General features: G+C 40.5%; 1 protein-coding gene across 1 annotated transcript in view; it reads right to left on the minus strand.

The window, feature by feature from the left end:
- LOC133644768 (leucine-rich repeat and immunoglobulin-like domain-containing nogo receptor-interacting protein 3) overlaps nt 1–3,508 on the minus strand; it is a 113,764-nt gene extending 110,256 nt beyond the window's left edge. Inside the window, exon 1 of the mRNA XM_062039500.1 lies at nt 3,330–3,508. The gene's annotated coding sequence lies outside the window, so the exon portion shown is untranslated. The remainder of the gene's footprint in view (nt 1–3,329) is intronic.
- Between the last annotated feature and the right edge of the window lie 4,581 nt (nt 3,509–8,089).

Raw genomic sequence — 8,089 nt, forward strand, 5'->3', positions numbered from 1 at the left:
CGAGTAGTATCGAATGCAATTGATCAGTGTATTTCCTGATCTGATCAACGAGTACCGTAAAGTCTACGAAAGCTTTGTCGGTCAAAATAGAAGCACTGTGTCAAAACACTTGTTTGTGGTCTACATAACATGTAATGGTGGTTCTTTGGTCAAAATTGGACATTGATTGATTTACAGATCATCTTCAAGCCGCTTTCTGACAGTCTCTTTAGGATTTATTTCTCTGCCGAAGCCTTCATCCAGGCCAAACCTCCTTTGACTGTGTCTTCTAGATTATGATTAGAACTACGGTATTTTCCGGCGCACCAGATTATAAGGCGGACTGCCGATGAATGGTCTATTTTTTATCTTTTTTCGTATATAAGGCGCACGGGATTATAGGGCACATTAAAGGAGCCATTTTTATTTTTATTTTTTTCTAAATTGATGGTCTACATAACATGTAATGCTGAGACGTTGGTCAAAATGTTGCATAGATTATGTTTTACAGATCATCTTCAAGCCGCTTTCTGACAGTCCCTTCAGGATGCGCCGTTGTCTTATTTATGTGGCTCACCTTCGGCAGCGTCTTCTCCCCGTCATCTTTGTTGTAGCGTGCAAGGATGGGAATGGAAGAAGTGTCAAAAGATGGAGCTAACTGTTTTGTTCTACAAAACCCAAAACCAGTGAACTTGGCACATTGTGTAAATCGTAAATAAAAACAGAATACAATGATTTGCAAATCCCTTTCAACCTATATTCAATTGAATACACTGCAAAGACAAGATACTTAACGTTCAAACTTTATTTTTTGCAAATAATAGCTCATTTGGAATTTGATGCCTGCAACATGTTTCAAAGAAGCTGGCACAAGTGGCAAAAAAGACTGAGAAAATTCAGAAATGCTCATCAAACACTTATTTGGAACATCCGACAGGTGAACAGGCTAATTGGGAACAGGTGGGTGCCATGATTGGGTATAAAAGCAGCCTCCATAAAATGCTCAGTCATTCACAAACAAGGATGGGGCAAGGGTCACCACTTTGTGAACAAATGCATGAGCAAATCGAACAGTTTAAGAACAACATTTCTCAACGAGTTATTGCAAGGAATTTAAGGATTTCACCATCTACAGTCCGTAATATCATCAAAAGGTTCAGAGAATCTGGAGAAATCACTGCATGTAAGCGATGATATTACGGACCTTCGATCCCTCAGGCGGTACTGTGTCAAAAAGCGACATCAGTGTGTAAAGGATATCACCACATGGGCTCGGGAACACTTCAGAAAACAACTGTCAGTAACTACAGTTGGTCGCTACATCTGTAAGTGCAAGTTAAAACTCTACTATGCAAAGCGAAAGCTATTTATCAACAACACCCAGAAACGCCGCCGGCTTGGCTGGGCCCGAGCTCATCTAAGATGGACTGATGAAAAGTGTTCTGTGGTCTGACGAGTCCACATTTCAAATAGTTTTTGGAGACTGTGGACGTCGTGTCCTCCGGAACAAAGAGGAAAAGAACCATCCGGATTGTTATAGGCGCAAAATTCAAAAGCCAGCATAATGGTATGGGGGTGTATTAGTGCTAGTTACTAGTATCAGTTTGAACATTACATATCTTGTCTTTGCAGTCTATTAAATTGCATATAAGTTGAAAAGGATTTGCAAATCATTGTATTCTGTTTTTATTTACAAATTACACAACGTATAATTTGGGTTTTGTACAATGTCTGTATATTTAAATGAAATAATAAGGGACATATTCTGGGAAAACAGGGGAGATAAGTGTATAAAATACTATATGAAAATTGTTTTCATATGAACAAAAAAGAAAAGTGATAGTTCCGTATTCAGTTATGTTGACAACCGCTAAATATTCTAACAGATAAATTCTAACAAAACGGAAAATTTTGAGAAAACGGAAACTCTGATAATTGCTCCAGATAAAAAGATCCCCATAATCAAGAACTCCCTTGGTGCTCTGGATGCATCTGTTAAAGGCAGCCTCAGAAACTTTGGGGTTGTGTTTGATCAGTCATTGTCTTTGGAGGGTCACTGTTGTCAACTGACCAAAAACTGTTTTTATAATCTCAGAAATATTTCTAAAGTAAGACATTTGTTGTCAAAATTGGATCTCAAAATGATCATTCACACGTTCATTTCTTCTCGTGTTGACTATTGCAATTTTCTTTTCGCTCTTTTCAACAAGTCAACACTAAAGAGACTTCAGACTGTACAAAATGCGGCTGCCAGACTTTTGACCCGTCCACCCAGAACAGCCCATATCACCACCGTTTTATCCAGTCTTCATTGACTTCCAGTTAAATTCCGCATTGAGTTTAAAATTGTAGTCCTGACATTCCGTGCGTTGCATGGTGGGGTCCTCTCAGTACATCACTGACTTGCTATGCCCCTACTCTTCAGGGCGCAGCCTCCGGTCTTCAGGCCAGGGTCTTCTAAAGATCCCCAAACCTCATTTTAAAACCCGTGGAGACCTGGCATTCCAGGCAATAGCTTCTAGACTCTGGAACAATTTGCACCAGTCCCTCCGTGATCTTGACTGTGTTGAAACTTTTAAGAAATATTTGAAAACTTCTCTTTTTAGTTAATGCACCTTTTAACTATAAATTGTAATCCACTTTGTATCCTTTTTATGATGTTTTCCCTGTCTTAATTGAATTGTTGTTTTACTTCACCTGTGTTTTGTACAGCGCTTTGTGACTTTGTCTGTGAAAAGCGCTTTATAAATAAAATGTAATTACTTACTTACTTGCTAACCTTGCATAAAACAACTTGCCAGAAACCAAAAGCCAAAACACCGACAAACCATCCCAACATTCCACAGCAGATGTATTGCTCAAGGGCACCTCTGCCTATGCTTATAGGGGAAATCGAACGTGAGGGCCTTTTAGCAACTTCAAAGAACTTGTACCAGTATATGTTGACTACACTGCTCATCTGTGAGTGTCAATCAGCTTAGCAGGGCATCAGTGCATCGACATTAGCCTCTCCAGGTTCAATCAAGACGACGCACATTGCTCATTTTTTAGGTGGGCCAGCCACTTCGTAATCTGTATTATAGTTTTCTTGTGTGAAAGGACACTGAAGTAAAGAAGTAAAGACTTTTTTTTTAAAAGCCTGAACACTGAACACCAACAGCTGTAGAGACCGATCAAAAACTGTACTCCCCCCATTTCACACAGATCATTAGAGTGCGATTGAGAGCTGCTCAGAGAAGACGTACAGTGAGTGCTTGCAGAATCCAAGTGGATAAAAGCATGATGAGTGTTGTATTATTAGAGGTGTGGGTGAAGTGTGTGGAGGGAAGGAAATGGCAAAAGAGGCTCACCCAGGACGAGAACTTGACTGGTGCTCCTTCCACATCTGATGCTGTCTCAGCCTCTTCCCCAAGCAGCAGCACTGGAACACCTTCACTCTCAATCTTCTCCTCCCTAACACTGCTGTTGAATGATCTAGCAGCCACCCTCCTCTCCACCACGTCCGCTCCTCCTGGTGCTCTCCGAGCGAGCCGATCTACTCGCTGTGTGCCTCGGAGAGGCGGCGATGGGCTGAGACCGATGCTGCTCTCTTCGCTGGGGGTGTGTGTGTGTGTGTGTGTGTGTGTGTGTGTGTGGGAGGGTGTTTGAAACAGGACTCTGATGCTGTTCATTGGGGGCTCATCTGCTCTCTCTCTATCTCACTCTTTCCCCCTTTACCATCGGTGGGTTTGTTCTGTGCTACATTCAAGTCCTAAAGGAGAAATGGAAAACAAGCTTTCTTCCTTAGATAGTCATTCCAATATTGCATCCTTTCTGTGTGTGTGTGTGTGTGTGTGTGTGCCGTCCATATGAGGGCCGGTGAACAAGTTAGGACCGAAATCATGGTCCCAATACGGAAAACCATTGCATCTAATAGAGAGCCAAATACTAGAGTCTGTGAACATTGCTCCAAAGTCAGGATTTTTTGTTGATTTAATGTGCATACAAAAGTGAACATTGACAGGTGCAAAGGCAACAGTATATGATAAAACAAGATGGCAGCTAAAGGACTTCCCTATTCATCCCCGAAAAAAACCCGCCAGGTGAACAGCTGACTTTTGTCATAATTTTGCCAAGTAAAATTCCGATTATTATCATAATATTGCCAAAATGTTAAAGTTTTCTTACAAAATTGTGACTTTTGTCATGTAAAATTATGACTCATTTCATAAAATTGCCAAAATTGTAAGCTTTTCTTGTAAAATTGTGACTGTTATTGAGTAAAATTCCAACTTTTATCATAATATTGGGGCATCACGGTGGAACAGGGGTTAGTGCATGTGCGTCACAATACGAAGGTCCTGAGTAGTCCTAGGGTTCAATCCCGGGCTCGGGATCTTTCTGTGTGGAGTTTACGTGTTCTCCCCGTGACTGTGTGGGTTCCCTCCGGGTACTCCGGCTTCCTCCCACCTCCAAAGACATGCACCTGGGGATAGGTTGATTGGCAACACTAAATTGGCCCTAGTGTGTGAATGTTGTCCCCAAAAGGGACAAGCGGTACAAAATGGATGGATGGATCATAATATTGCACAAATGTTCAGTTTTTCTTGTAAAATTTTGACTTGCGTTGAGTAAAATTATGACTTTTATCATAATACTAGAGGTAGACATTTTTGGAGGTCTCAAGAAGTGTGTGTGTGTGTGTGTGTGTGTGTGTGTGTGTGTGTGTGTGTGTGTGTGTGTGTGTGTGTGTGTGTGTGTGTGTGTGTGTGTGTGTGTGTGTGTGTGTGTGTGTGTGTGTGTGTGTGTGTGTGTGTGTGTGTGTGTGTGTGTTCTTGTACTGCTACCCTTCTTGAGACATCAACAAGAAAAAGTACCTTCCATATGAGGACGGGTGAACAAGTTAGGACCGAAATCATGGTCCCAATAAGGAAAACCATTGCATCTAATAGAGAATGTCTCATTTGCACCCCTGGTGGTGAAATCTATCAAAATTAGGGTGGTCCCAAAAAGGAGGGATTTTTTAAATTGACTGCGTGTGTCAATTTTAAAAGTGCTCCCCTTCAACATATGAAATAACAAGTGTGTGTAAAAATTTGAAGTGCACCCCCTCTGGCCAACATATGGAATAACAGGGGCGGTATGGCGTAGTGCAGGGGTCGGCAACCCGTGGCTCCGGAGCCGCATGCGGCTCCTTGACCACTCTGATGCGGCTCAGCTGCATACTTGCCGACCCCCCCGATTTTCCCAGGAGATTTATGGTTCTCAGTGTCTCTCATAGATTACTCCCAGGGAAAATATAATCCTATTTACACTCTAATTACTAAATTAAGGGCGTGCCCTAATTGCACCGCAGTAATTGTCCTCTATAGCATTTACATACAGCGTGCCAGTCTGGCCACATGTTGCATGTTGTTATTACTTGCACACACAGGAGACAGCAAAGCATACTTACTCATCAGCCACACAGCTTACACTGACGGTAGCCGTATCAAACAACTTTAACATTGTTACGTTACAAATATGCGCCACACTATGAACCCACACCAAAAAAGAATGAAAAACACATTTCTGGAGAACATCCCACCGTAACACAACATAAACACAACATAACCATTACCCAGAATCCCATGCAGCCCTAACTCTTCCGGTCTACATTATACACCCCCGCTACCACCAAATCCCCCCACACATCAACCCCCCCCCCCTCTCCGTGCGTTGGTTGAGCGGAAGAGTTAGGGCTGCATGGGATTCTGGGTATTGGTACCGTCAGTGTAAGATGTGTGGCTGCTGAGCTAGTACGCCTTGCTGTCACTTATGTGAGCAAGCTGAAACTGCATTCTACGTGTGGTCGAGCAGGTACACTGTTAGGGCAGACTGTAGAGGGCGCCAAATGCAGTGTCATCACGCTCTGATATTCGGGAGTCTCCCGGGAAAATGAGAAGGTTGGCAAGTATGACGCTATCAAGCGCCATTCATTCAAAACTCGCGGGCTGCACTAACATCAAATTTCCACATTAAAGTGCGTGCCGGTGCGTGTGTCGGAGACCCCTGGTTAACATAGCACAAAGCATTTAAGCTTTGTATGCGGTGTTTTTCATTTTAAATTTAATTTTTTTTTTTGTGGCTCCCATTACTTTCTTTAATTTGTGAAACTTGCCAAAATGGCTCTTTGAGTGGTAAAGGTTGCCGACCCCTGGCGTAGTGGGTAGAGCGGCCGTGCCAGAAACCTGAGGGTTGAAGGTTCGCTCCCCGCCTCTTGACATCCAAATCGCTGCCGTTGTATCCTTGGGCAGGACACTTCACCCTTGTCCCCGGTGCCGCTCACACTGGTGAATGAATGATGAATGAATGATAGGTGGTTGTCGGAGGGGCCGTAGGCGCAAATTGGCAGCCTCGCTTCCGTCAGTTTACCCCAGGGCAGCTGTGGCTACAAATGTAGCTTACCACCACCAGGTGTGAATGAATGATGGGTTCCCACTTCTCTGTGAGCGCTTTGAGTATCTAATTTAAAAAAAACGCGATATAAAATCTAATCCATTATTATTTATTATTATTAACAAGTGTGTGTAAGAAATTGAAATGTGCCCGCTTTTGGCCAAAATTAATTTTAAAAAAATTAAATAAATATGTATATAGAGACATACTGTAATAACTTGAAATAAATAATGAAGATTAAAAACAAATTACAAACAAAACATTTAAATTAAAAAAATTAACTAAAAGCAGTCTTATTACCACAATGCGTCAACTTTTTTCTTATAAAAGTAAACAATTTATCATATTTCTGTTTCTGTAATATTGCAATATTTTCTCGTAAAATTATTACTTTTTTATGTAGAAGTACTACTTTTTAATGCAAAATGGCAACATTTTTCATTTAAAAATCTGACTTTTATCACAATATTGCCAACTTTTTTATTGTTCTTGTAAAATAGTGACGTTTTTTGAGTAATTAAATTGAAAAATTATAACTTTTGTCATAATTTTTTGCAGAGTAAAATTCAGATTATTATTATAATATTGCCCTAATTTTTTGTTTTTCTTATAAAATTGTTACTTTTGTCGAGTAAAATTACGACTAATTTCATAAACTTGCCTTCTTGTAAAATTCCGCCAGCTGTTGAGTAAAATTCCAACTTTTATCATACTGCACAAATGTTCAGTTTTTCTTGTAAAATGTTTAATTGCGTTGAGTAAAATTACAACTTTTATTATAATACTGCCAAAATTCAAATGTTTTTTGTGAAATTGTGACCTTTTTCTTGTGAAATTCCAACTCATTTTTCACAACAAGCTGTTTTATATATTTACATAGTATGTATATATTATTAATGTTGTAAATACAAATCTTTATATATCTAGAAAGGGTCGTCCTAAAGAGGTAGGCATTTTTCAGAGGTCTCAAGAAGGTAACAAATACAAGAAGGTGTGTGTGTGTGTGTGTGTGTGTGTGTGTGTGTGTGTGTGTGTGTGTGTGTGTGTGTGTGTGTGTGTGTGTGTGTGTGTGTGTGTGTGTGTGTGTGTGTGTGTGTGTGTGTGTGTGTGTGTGTGTGTGTGTGTGTTCTTGTACTGCTGCCCTTCTTGAGACATCAAAAAGGAAAAGTACCTTCCATATGAGAACGGGTGAACAAGTTAGGACCGAAATCATGGTCCCATCCATCCATCCATTTTCTACCCCTTGTCCCTTTTGGGGTCGCGGGGGGTGCTGGAGCCTATCTCAGCTGCATTCGAGCGGAAGGCGGTGTACACCCTGTCCAATACGAAAAAATCATTGCATCTAATAGAGAATGTCTCATTTGCACCCCTGGTGGTAAAATCTATCAAAATTAGGGTAGTCCCAAAAAGGAGGGATTTTTCAAATTGACTGTGTGTCGGTTTTAAAAGTGCTCCCCCTCTGGTCAACATATGAAATAGCAAGTGTGTTTAAGAAATGGAAATGCGCCCCCTTTGGCCAAAATTCATTTAAAAAATAAAATAAATATGTATAAAGAGACCTACTGTAATAACTTGAAATAATCCCTTACAAACAAAAAATTTAAAAAAAAAAAAAAAATACATTAAAAGCTTACCTTTCTTATATATGCATAGTATGTATATATTATTAATGATGTAAATACAAATATTTATA

This window comes from Entelurus aequoreus, linkage group LG27 (genome assembly GCF_033978785.1).
Source record: "Entelurus aequoreus isolate RoL-2023_Sb linkage group LG27, RoL_Eaeq_v1.1, whole genome shotgun sequence".
Taxonomy (NCBI): Eukaryota; Metazoa; Chordata; class Actinopteri; order Syngnathiformes; family Syngnathidae; genus Entelurus; species Entelurus aequoreus.